This window comes from Lissotriton vulgaris, chromosome 3_1 (genome assembly GCF_964263255.1).
Source record: "Lissotriton vulgaris chromosome 3_1, aLisVul1.2, whole genome shotgun sequence".
In the NCBI taxonomy this organism is placed as follows: domain Eukaryota; kingdom Metazoa; phylum Chordata; class Amphibia; order Caudata; family Salamandridae; genus Lissotriton; species Lissotriton vulgaris.
Window position 1 is genome coordinate 75,727,145 of NC_141689.1, and position 12,873 is coordinate 75,740,017.

General features: G+C 45.5%; 1 protein-coding gene and 1 long non-coding RNA gene across 3 annotated transcripts in view; one reads left to right on the forward strand and one right to left on the reverse strand.

Annotated features, from left to right (window-relative positions):
* Positions 1-3,845, reverse strand: part of LOC147725989 (uncharacterized) — a 184,040-nt gene extending 180,195 nt beyond the window's left edge. For both annotated transcript variants that reach the window (XR_015309256.1, XR_015309255.1), the window contains exon 1: positions 3,715-3,845. This is a non-coding gene — a long non-coding RNA (uncharacterized LOC147725989). The remainder of the gene's footprint in view (positions 1-3,714) is intronic.
* CYP26B1 (cytochrome P450 family 26 subfamily B member 1) overlaps positions 1-12,873 on the forward strand; it is a 101,304-nt gene that overhangs the window by 17,120 nt on the left and 71,311 nt on the right. The gene's annotated exons all lie outside the window — the stretch shown is intronic.

Consider the following 12,873-nt stretch of genomic DNA (forward strand, 5'->3'; position numbering starts at 1 on the left):
AATGCAAAGTGTTCCATCATTTGCACTGGAACATCCCCTGTGTGACCACACCAGTACAAGATCTGTATTGATGTGATCCATATTAAGAAAAGGGCTGCTTGGGTCTGTTGCTTTTTGTATTATCAAACCATATCTATTATCATACATGAAGCAAAAATAGGCACAATAGGCCGTTGCACACCCTGGTGCATTTTACACACTATGGCCCAGATGTTTTACTTTGTAGTGCTCTCATAGCAACATCATGGTGAAAAAGTTTCCTTTTTTCTCGAATGATAGTCTTCTGCTCTTCTTGTGTCCTGCTCTTATTCTTGGAACATACTCTTGTCCACCACTGACCTCCACTACTCTATAAATCACTCCTTTTAGCCATGCTTGCTTATTCACCACCCTCTTTTCACACTGTTGTACTCTCTTATGAAGTTCTGCTCATATTTTCATAGGCCTCCATGACATACATACCAACAGACTCCATTCAGACTGAAGACTGCTGATTTTTAAAGCCCAAAATGACTTTCACCTAGCTTTCTCCCACCTGAAATAAGCCACTCTTCAATGCAAGTCAATGGGGAAAATACATTCCTCGATTTTTTTTTTAATCTCCCACTTTCTGCAGTTCTAATGTTGGTATTAATGCACTGGTCATGCGCCTTCTCTAAAGTGAGGGGTCTCTTCCTGTGGTGCCCCTGTTCTCTTATCACGTTTTTCTGGTGGTGCTCTCTCTTTGAAGCCGTTCTTCCTTCTCTTCTTCCCTCGTGTTGTGTCATGTTATTGTGCTACCTGCAGTACTCTTGGCTCAGCAGTACTCTAAATGGGCAGGTACTGCCCAGTACTGAGTACTTGCACTTCTTTAGCTTGAAAAGAAGAATGCCTGCAATTCTCGGCACTCCTCGACTCTGTCAAGAACAGACCTAGAAAACTATTTTACCTCATCAAAACTACCAGCAACTCTGCCTCAACTATCAAATGTGATGACCCTTCCAAGAAAGCAGCAGATTTGCATAATTCTTAGATGAAAAAGTGAATTTGCTTGTGGACCATGCAACTCATTTTACCCCGCTTGAGGACTGCAAATCCAAAGTCTCTAGGCAAAGCTTTGACGTCATCACCAAAGATGCCTTCCTAAAGAGCATTCTGAAAACAAAGCCTTCTAACCATTCTATTGACCCTATCCCCAGCGACATTGCAATTGACTTCTACACCTACACGCTCCCCTACTGGACTAGCCTTGTTAACCTCTTCATCACCCAAGGCTCCCTTCCTGTTGCTCTCAAAACAGGTCAGGTTACCCCCCTTCTAAAGAAACCCTCTGCTGATGTGAAGGACCTTAACAACTTTCGCCCTATGAACAACCTCCCTTTCCTTGGTAAAATCCCTGAAAGTAGTGTGGTAGAGCAACTTTCCCAACATATCAAGGACAAAAATCTTCTTGATAAATTAAAATACATCTTTGATAAAAGCAGCAGCAGTGAAACAGCCCTCCTACAAGTTATCGATAATGTCCTGCGGGTACTCGACTCAGGCAATTTCTGTCTCCTGATCCTTCTGGACCTATCTGCTGCCTTTGACACTGTTAACCATAAAACTCTTCTGAAGACATTAAAACAAAGAATGGGCTTTGAAAGCACAGTACTGAAATGGTTTGAATCATACCTCTTGGGTAGATCTAAGATGATCAAAATAGCAAACTGCCTCTCTACATTAAAGGCTGTGGATCAAGGCTTCCCTCCTGGTTCGATCCTCGGGCCAACCCTCTTCAATCTTTTCATGGAACCATTGGGAAACCTTCTAAATAAGTATGGCATTTATTATCACCTATATGCTGATGACACTCAACTCTACCTAAAGGTGTGCTCCGCACATGACATTTCATTCCTCAACACCACCCTCAATTCCATCAAAAATTAGATGATATCTCATCAACTAATTCTGAATCCCTCAAAAACTAAATTCCTTCTTCTCTCTACCTCAAACTCTCCTTCTCCTGTTCAATCATGGATGGATAACTTGAATATTCTTAACAACAAACCCACTACTGTTAACAGTGCCAAATCCTTAGGTGTCATCTTGGACAAAAGACTCAACTTACATTCCCAAATCAAAACCATGGCCAAGAACGCAAGCTACCAACTGCACCTTCTCTGGGGGATTTGGAGTTTCATTTCTGAGCAAGACCTGAAAACTCTGGTCCAATCTTTGGTTCTCTCCAGAATGTCCTATTGCAACTCTCTCCTTGCTGGCCTCCCCAAATTGCACCTATCCCCTCTAAAATCCCTCCTCCATTCGCGGCACAGTTCGTCTATGGGGCCAAAAGAAATGATTATATTACACCCATACTGGTTTCTCTCGCTGGGTTCCCATTGAAGCGAGGTCAATGTACAAGGACTGCCTGCTACACCTATAAAGCTTTACATCCCTCCAACCCTCACTATCTGGCTAACAAACTCAAAATATCAGGCAAATCTAGACCTTCTTGCAATGCTGAAAATGTTTTGCTTGAGCATCCAGCTTTCAACAAGGAAAGACTCGTAGCGCAATCCTTGTCGGGCAATGCAGATAGAATTTGGAACCCGCTACCACCAATCCTTTGGACCACCGCCTCCTTCTGGATTTTCAAAACAGAGCTTAACCTGTTTACCACGGCGGACATTCCGCTCCGGTGCAGGCATTCTACTGAGTGGGCGGGGCTGCGTCAGCCAACGGTCGTTCGCAGCACCAGCGAGGAAACGGAAGGGGTTAAAAGTCTTCTCTTCCAAAGACACTTCTATTAATAACTCGCCTCATCCTGTGTCATTATTATTATTATGCTGTTTTATAGCGCGCTCCATTACTGCCGGAGTATCCTGGCGCGAAAAGAAAAAAACAGAATAAGAATAAGCAGCCTACCCTACACAGACAAAAGCTAAAAGGCTAGTCGAAACAAATGGGTTTTCAACCCTTTTTTAAAAGAGATAAAGTTCACCTGAGTTCATGACCCTGAGTGCCTAGCTAGTGCTCAATTTTTGTAATGCTGTATTCTGTACTTGTATCACCCTACTCGCGCCACCTTTTCATCTCTTATAATCTTGAATATATCTGTAACTTTTTATAATGCAACTTTAACTATGAGTACCTCTACTTCCATGCCACTCTCGTTCCTTATGTAATTTACTTTGTTCTGTTGTAAAGAGCTCCAACACCTCTGGGTAAAGTTTGTGCTATATAATCATTCATAAATAAATAAATACTAAACATGTCATGGGAGAGAACCAGAAGCAAACAGGTACTAAGGATAGTTCTACGCCCGTGCTTCCTTTTCTCTTGGCTCACTCTCCTCTCTTACTTTTTTCTCGTAACTAATGTCCTTCCCTTTTTCTTCTGTCTCCTTTCCATCCTGTCGCTTGTTACCCCTTCCCTGCTGCTGCCCTTCTGGTGTCACGTGCCCTGGCTCCTGCGTCACACCTCCCTCCTCACTCTGGTACTTTACTCTCGGGACTATCGTTCTGCCATCACGCCCAAGTCAAATGGTTCAGGCTCTCGAGCCCCCGCGCGCGCCAGCCACGCTCGTCACGAACCGCCACGTTCCACAGTCACCAACTGCCGCCGCCGCCCGGCACGCCTGCGTGAATTTAAAAGGGCGACACCATCCAGTCTTCAGCTTATTCACCCCCCCCCTCCCCATGGTTTCAGGCCTCCGGGCTCCTCGGACGTTGGAGACAGGGTCGGGGGTCCTACCTTGTTCTCCGAGTGCGGAGGGGGCCGAGAGCCCACTGACCTCTCGGTGAACGCCTGCTGCGCGCGCCGGTGTCTGACAGGCTGCTGCCCTCGCGCCGCCTCAGGCGCGTGTGACTTGAACGGTTGTAACCTGGTCGCTGACGCCAACCTCAAGGCGTCTTAAAGCGGCGATGCGCCGGGCCCTCGCCGCGTCAGGCGGAGCGGCCTCCGGTGCCACATTTACCGGCCGAAGCGAGAGCGCGGAGACACCCAGGGATGCAGTTTAAAAAATGGCTCCAGCCTCCTACTGCGGTAACTTTAATTTGAGACAATATTTTCCAAATATATGCGGCTCAGTAAGCCGGCCCGCACGTTTCCATACAATTCTGAAGAGAGACTTCGTAAATACCCAAATGTTTCGCACCATTACCGAGTTGACGTTGTTTCTCAGGAACAGCGGGCCGCCAGCACTTCGCTAGGAAAACTGTGTTCGGGTCTCGATAATGTTTCGGGTACCTACCTGGTCACGACCGCCGGAACCATGATGGCGGTTCTTAAGAGCAGTGTTTATTTTTGTCTTGTCAGGGCCCAATGCTGCTTGTTCCCCCAACTACCCTGCTACTCCTGCCAAGTGCTAGTACCAACACAACCACTAACCGTCCACCTCCAACTAGTGTGACAATTGGACTATTCCAGGCCACCAAAAGCTGTAAAAATGGCTTGGACACCCTGGTGTCATTCATTTTTAATGTATATTGAACTGCAAAACTCTGCTGATGTGGGCCCCTACCTCATAATAAGACAAATAGCCCCATCTTGTGATGGACTTTCATAAATGGCAATGTTGAAAGTTAAATGCGGGTGCCGAGCACCGGCAAACACTCTTCAAAGTAAGCTCAATTAACAATCCCCCTTTCCTGTAAATTGTAATTCGTATTCTTGCACTCCCTTACTTCGAAATGTAATCTCACACCCCCAGCCAGGCAGCATGCTCCTCTCCTATGCCCTCCCCTTCCCGGCCTGCATCCATACACATTCCTCCGGACACACCTGTTGCTCTAAAATGTAGTTCTCTTGTTAATCACACTGTTGCCTTCATGCAAAGTAAATCACATGCATAGGTATTATTATTACCCCAGTAAAGTGGAGATTGTGATAACCTGTAAGATTAAAGCCTCAGGTTTAGTCAACACCCGCCTCCATCTCACAGTTGTAATATCAACTTCTTCCACAAGGGCAACAACACAACCTATGCCTTAAAGTACTACTCACACACGTGTATTTATAGCCTTCCCTGCAAGGAATGACAACTTTAGACACATCTGTGTAATCGCAATATGCACACCACAGACATAATCACAAATTCACCTCCGAGGTGTAATCTAACCGTTCACAGCACAGATAATCACAACCTCCACCTTGTAGATGTGATCACTTTTCCAACTCACAAGTGTAATCATAGCTTCTACAACAAAGGTGGAATCTCGGATTTGACGTCACAGAAATCACACCCTCTGTTCAGCGATCCGTTATTCACAAGCTGGGTTTATGGTATAGAAATATCATTACATACATATACAACATCTTCCGAGAAAGTGTAATCAGAACCTCTCCCTCCTGGGTTTTATAGTGTCTACTTTCATATATATTGAGTGTTTTCCCTATATTAAATGTGGCAGAATCTCACTTAAGGTGCAATTGTGAGTGGTGAGCTACAATGTTTAGAGAAATGATTTAAGTGCGTCAGTTTAAAATAAACTTAGCCTACAGAGCAAAATCGGGCAAAGAAAACCCACTGACGGTTGCTTTGCAGGCAAACATGAGGAAACGGGCAGGTTTCGCAGATTATGTGCTTAGTGTGGTATTACCTGGTAAAACGAGATCCAGAAGAACTACATAGACTGCATAATCAGCTCACACTGTCTAGTAGTTCCTGTGATTCTGACTAGACTTTGTTTCCCTAGGGAAAACACACAAAGTTCCATAACCACTTAGTTCTCAGTTCATAGTCTGTTTTTAGGTCTGACGACAGACAGCTTTAGCTATTTAGGAAACGTGTTACCACACACAATCCACATACACACACAAGATACACATAGAGAAAGACAAACAGAAAGTGTCTTGAGGTCAGTTTACTTACGCTATTGGCTCATTTGGGTAAGCCTCCTTCCAGCATTGGCCAGTTGGGTTGTTTGCCACATTCTGAGTCCATGCCATGTCATTTCGCGGATGTATACAGTTATTACATTATATTGTTGGAGAGTAATCCTTCTTCGAAGCCAGCTCTCTTTTAAGTTAGTATTTTGTGTTGTTACATTTGCACTGTGACATTTTGACAACTCTTGGTGCAGCTGCTTAAAAGAATCGAAGAATGCAGGCTTGTGGAAGTTCCTATGTATTCTTATTGCTCTTCATTCACACAAGCGCACACAGGCACTTCTGTTGTGGCTGCTGCACACCAGCAGCAGCAGCAGCTGCTATCTGCAGGCACTGCTTGCTATCTCCAGCTCTGATTTATCTCTTCATTAATGCTACTGGGTTGTTATTGCCCCCACTACACATCATGCCTGTTTCCCCATACCCTCCATACGCAATGACACTGATGGTGAATGTAGAAGCAGCAGCGGTCCGGAGCGCCACTTGGTCAGTGTACACATGTTACTACCATCCATGCTTCATTTACTTACCAGTCAATGTGAGTTTCACAGTTGATGTGTGCTCTCCTCTTCACTTGTGCCTGTACCTAACCTATCTGACCTAACGGTAGGAGCAGCTGCAAAAGTAGAGCAAGCATCTCATTAGTGCAGCTCAGCTGGTCTACTGGCCCTAGTTTCCCCTGCAGAAGAGGAACTTTGCCTTTGGCATACCAATCTGACTTATCTCCTAAACTAGCAGCAGGGCACAGCAGCACAACTGTCGCTGCAGGGTGTATTCAACTGATAGATTGTGTGACAGTTTTCTTTTAGTGTGTTTTAGATCAAAAGCGTGCAATCAGGCTGTGTGACCTGGATCAGCCCCAGTCTGTGCCTTGGGGCCTGTGCTCTTGAGCGGCTTTTCAACAGCGACACCTGCAGAAGAGGTGTGACAGTGGGGCATGCTGCATCAGGGAAAGAGCAGGCAATGCAGGAAAGGGCTGAAAGGAAGGAGTTGCATGGCACAGGTTATGTGGGAGACAGACACTCCTGAAGGGCATGCAAAGGAGGGGAATAGAAGTGTAAGAAACAGCAAGGACTAGAACTGGAGGAGGTAGCTTCAGGGAGAGACAGCAACCTGCTAGACATAAGTAGGACGAATCAGCAAGAAACAGGAAGAAACTAGGTGGTCCATAATCACCTCTGCACCAAGGCATTATGCTACATAGAGTGTACCAGAGAGACAGTGTTTGGAGACTGTGCTCCAAAGCCCTAGATTGCCATGAACCCCATTGCCTACACTACCAGATAGTGGCTCACTATTATCTTTACATAAAGGCGCTATATATTAGGCTCCTCGGTGTCTGGGGCGCTATGATCCAGTGTTGTAGTGCACTGTTCCCTAGTTTGTCCCTGCACTCCTTCTCTATGTCGTCCTCTGCCACCCCGGGCTATTATTATCATCTGGAGCTAGTGAATGTTTCCTCTGCAGCACCTTGTCTATTAAAGAAGAGATATGACACTTCACTTCTCCAGGGAAGACCTGCTAACCGCACATGTGTCAGGGAGCTGCTTCACTTCTTTCGAGCAGAAGCGAATCATGCAGCAGCGTCCGAAGGCAATGCCAGGCATGCCTTCAGTTGGTGGTCCTCTTTGGGACACTTTGCACCAGCAGTGGATTGATCCACAGGTTATGGCAGCACTTCCTTCCGCTAGCCTGGGTGACTCGCTGATTCAGCAGCGTGACCCTCCCTGGACAGGGTGGCAACCCATTCTACTTCTTGTCACCGACGGTTTGGTCTGATTCTGTACACTTCTAGTCACTGCTTCAGCAGCCTCAAAGTGTTTTGGGCATACAATGGCAAGCGCCGTAGTCTTGCATGGGTTTCATCTTCAGCAGCGTAGACCACGCTGGCATACTTGCGACATTTGGCAAGTGACACGATTTAACGATAGTCTATTCTTCAGCGGCACAAACTGTTCGTACGTACGTAGGGGCAAGTGTTACAGCTGCTTGGTCAAATACTCATATCAATGGGCAGGCCTATACCTTTGCAAACATACTAAATTAGCTGAGACTGGGGTAAAAAAACCACACAAAAAACAGGATACCAGATACTCGCAGTTGGGTACTCGGGGCAAGATGACACCATTATATACCATGTAGTAACATTCCGGGTACAACAGGGGTGATTTAAACGGAATTAAGTGTTGAAGAGTGTAACTCAACAAGTTAGCCATGTGTTGTTGAGCGTCATTCAGGGCTCCAGTCAACACCTGTAACTGAGACCAAAGTCGACAGTGATCTTTGGCGCAATACACACTTTCTTTAACAGTAGCAAAGCACACAAAAAAGTACTGTCACATGGCCTGAAATACCTAAATCTGCTCGCTCATTATTCTGTCTCTTTTCCTTTTGAAACTCACTCCGAGCGTTTTCTGCTTAAAGCACCTTCTGCTCCCGACTCTCTGCGGTGCCAGACTTCTTCATTTGTGAGTACCCTTTCACAGTAGCTCCCTAATGTGTAGCTCCATCTCTGGTCCTGATTGTTCTCCACTGACATTAGAAAAATGCCTTCCATGGGGGTCTGACTGTCAGTACTTTCACAACAACACCCTCCCTTGCCTGGATTCAAAAGAACACCTGCCAATAATAAGCTACAGCAGGGAGGTGGAGATCACCAAGAAGAAAGAATCTTTGCCACTATCTCATCATTGTGAAGTAGTTATTGATTTTTAGTGCTAGAAAACGCAGAAAAACAAAACATCAAATCAGCACTTACATAAGAAAAATACACAAAGATTGTAATCATACAGTAAATATTGTATTTAAGGACTCGCAGGAGCCCGCCAAGGTGAGATAACTACTTTGTTCTACCACTACACAAGGAAGGATTGTTTGTATAGGCATAGTCTGAGTGATTTGTCTAAATCAGATAATTTTGAGCCTGCGTCCAGACTTGAATCTGGTACCCCAGGTGCAAAGTCAGCCCATGTCACCACTTGTGGCAAGATTCCCTAGTTTCAAAGTCAGCATTGGTCACCACTTGTGAAGAGATTTCCTAGTTCCAACGTCAGCACTGGTCACCAATTATGACAAGATTCCCTAGTTCCAAAGTAAGCATTGGTCACCACTTGTGACAAGATTTCCTAGTTCCAAAGTCATCCAATTTCACCACTTGTGACAAGATTCCCTAGTTTCGAAGTCAGCACTGGTCACCATTTATGACAAGATTCCCTAGTTCTAAAGTCAGCATTGGTCACCACTTGTGACAAGATTTTCTAGTTCCAAAGTCAGCACTTGTGACAAGATTCCATAGTTCCAAAGAGAGCATTTATCACCACTTGTGGCAAGATTCCAGATTTCCAAAGTCAGCGCTTGTCACCACTTATGACAAGATTCCCTCGTTCCAAAAAGAGCATTTATCACCACTTGTGGCAAGATTCCTGAGTTCCAAAGTCAGTGCTTGTCACTACTTGTGACATAATCCCTAGTTCCAAAGAGAGCACTTAACACCATTTGTGACAAGATTCCCTAGTTCGAAAGTCAGCACTTGTGACAAGATTCCTGAGTTCCAAAGTCAGCACTTGTCCCGATGTGACAAGAGTGCCTAGTTCCAAAAGGAGCACATGACACCATTTGTGACAAGATTCCCAAGTCCCAAAATCAGCACGTGTGACACGATTACCTAGTTCCAAAGTCAGCACTTGTGACGCGATTCCCTAGTACCAAAGTCAGCACTTGACAAGATTCCAGAGTTCCTGAGAGAGCACTTGACACCATTTGTGACAAGATTCCCATGTTCCAAAGTCCGCACTTGTGACACGATTCCCTAATTCCAAAGTCAGCACTTGTGTCACGATTCCCTAGTTCCAAAGTCAGCACGTGTGACACGATTCCCTAGTTCGAAAGTCAGCACTTGTGACAAGATTACCAAGTTCCAAAGAGAGCACTTGACACCATTTGTGACAAGATTCCCAAGTTCCAAAGTCAGCACTTGTGACACGATTCCCTAGTTCCAAAGTCAGCACTTGCGACACAATTCCCTAGTTCCAAAGTCAGCACTTGTGACACGATTCCCTAGTTCCAAAGTCAGCACTTGTGACAAGATTCCCGAGTTCCAAAGAGAGCACTTGACACCATTTGTGACACGATTCCCTAGTTTCAAAGTCAGCACGTGTGACCCAAAGTCAGCACTTGTGACACGATTCCCTAGTTCCAAAGTCAGCACTTGTGAGAAGATTACGAGTTCCAAAGACTCCTGACACAATTTGTGACACGATTCCCTAGTTCCAGAGTCAGCACGTGCGACGATTCCCTAGTTCCAAAGTCAGCACGTGTGACACGATTCCCTAGTTCCAAAGTCAGCACTTGTGACAAGATTCCCGAGTTCCAAAGAGAGCACTTGACACCATTTGTGACACGATTCCCTAGTTTCAAAGTCAGCACGTGTGCCCCAAAGTCAGCACTTGTTACACGATTCTCTAGTTCCAAAGTCAGCACTTGTGACAAGATTACGAGTTCCAAAGACTCCTGACACAATTTGTGACACAATGCCCTAGTTCCAGAGTCAGCACGTGCGACGATTCCCTAGTTCCAAAGTCAGCACGTGTGACACGATTCCCTATTTCCAAAGTCAGCACTTGTGACAAGATTACCGAGTTCCAAAGAGAGCACTTGACACCATTTGTGACAAGATTCCCAAGCTCCAAAGTTAGCACGTGTGACACGATTCCCTAGTTCCAAAGTCAGAACTTGTGACACTATTCCCGAGTTCCAAAGTCAGCACGTGTGACACGAGTCCCTAGTTCCAAAGTGAGCACTTGTGACACGATTCCCGAGTTCCAAAGTCAGCACTTGACACCATTTGTGACACGATTCCCTAGTTTCAAAGTCAGCACGTGTGACCCAAAGTCAGCACTTGTGACACGATTCCCTAGTTCCAAAGTCAGCACTTGTGACAATATGCCGAGTTCCAAAGAGAGCACTTGACACCATTTGTGACACTATTCCCTAGTTCCAAAGTCAGGACGTGCGACACGATTCCCTAGTTCCAAAGTCAGCACGTGTGACACGATTCCCTAGTTCCAAAGTCAGCACTTGTGACAAGATCCCCTGGTTCCAAAGAGAGCACTTGACACCATTTGTGACACGATTCCCTAGTTCCAAAGTTAGCACATGTGACACGATTCCCTAGTTCCAAAGTCAGAACTTGTGACACTATTCCCGAGTTCCAAAGTCAGCACGTGTGACACGAGTCCCTAGTTCCAAAGTGAGCACTTGTGACACGATTCCCGAGTTCCAAAGTCAGCACTTGACACCATTTGTGACACGATTCCCTAGTTTCAAAGTCAGCACGTGTGACCCAAAGTCAGCACTTGTGACACGATTCCCTAGTTCCAAAGTCAGCACTTGTGACAATATGCCGAGTTCCAAAGAGAGCACTTGACACCATTTGTGACACTATTCCCTAGTTCCAAAGTCAGGACGTGCGACACGATTCCCTAGTTCCAAAGTCAGCACGTGTGACACGATTCCCTAGTTCCAAAGTCAGCACTTGTGACAAGATCCCCTGGTTCCAAAGAGAGCACTTGACACCATTTGTGACACGATTCCCTAGTTCCAAAGTTAGCACATGTGACACGATTCCCTAGTTCCAAAGTCAGCACTTGTGACATGATTCCCCAGTTCCAAAGTCAGCACTTGTGACACGATTCCCTAGTTCCAAAGTCAGCACGTGTGACACGAGTCCCTAGTTCCAAAGTCAGCACTTGTGACACGATTCCCTAGTTCCAAAGTCACCACTTGTCATCTCTTATTCCCCGCTCTTTGCATAGAGGACATCTCAACCCCTCTCACACAGCACGTGCTGTCCTCACATGGGCCATGGATCATGCCCTTGCTTTGCAGTCCCACGCGGTAGTGTGCTAGCTGCCTGATCAGCGTCTTGGCAGTGTTGGGAAGTGCTATATGAACCCATCTAATCATCCATGCAATAGCACATTAAAGGTAATAGGTTTGACGTATAACTGAAAATGTAAATCAGAAATGTTGGCTTTGCCACTGCTTGTTTAAATCTGTGGTAGCGAATTTTACCGAATTTGCGTCCTCTCATCGTATTATGGCCATTCCAAGCAACAACTACCTTAAAAGTCTCAGAAACATCCCTCTATAAAATCAAAACTTCAACCTCACAAAATCCTGAGAGATCGGCTCTAGTAATCACTTTTACTGCCGTCAGCCACGAAGAGTTCAGAAGTTGTAACCATTAGCAGGCCCCCTCGCTCACAGCTACTAAATCTTTGCGCGTTCAGCAACCACCCAGAATTTTAAAAGAAAAAACACCCTGCATTGCCTACATCGTTAGAGGTCAATGAGGGGGCACTGCCCCTAAAAAGCTAACACCCGAATTGATTTAGGTATATTTATATGGTACTACCTAAACCATGATTTTTAAATTAACGTAATGTGTTCAACACACTTGCAGCTTGGCAGAAAGGTGAAAAATATCAGCAGGCATGCCAGCTTGCTCCTACAAAAAATATAGCTCCTATTTTTGCGTCTGATGCCTTCTTGTTTGTAGGGATTAATGGTGACCGAAGGTCCTGAAGCTTCTCTGTCTCCATTGTGGATCTGATCCTGATTTTTTTTTTACAAGTGCAATTAGGGAGGCTCCTTGAACAAGGTGCTTTAGACAACTTGAGCCTATAGGGAAATCTGTAGTCTCTCGCCTGAATCGGGAGGGTTGCAATCCATCCATCCATCCACCTACCTGGTGGCCTGCCTGTCTGTCACTGTATGGGCGTCTCTCTGGATTTGCATCTCTGACGGCAGGGCTGATGCGCTGCACTGCGTGTGCCCCTGATCTACTGACCTTTTCTTTCCGTATTATCCAGTGAGCAGTAACTGGCAGCGCAAGGCAATTGTGCATTGATCCACGTTCCAACACTTCTGTGGATGGCATGAAACTGCCGACCATTTAACATTAATCGATTACAGTCATTGTAGTCATTGCTTGTTTATTTACTACACTTTAACGGAATTTAG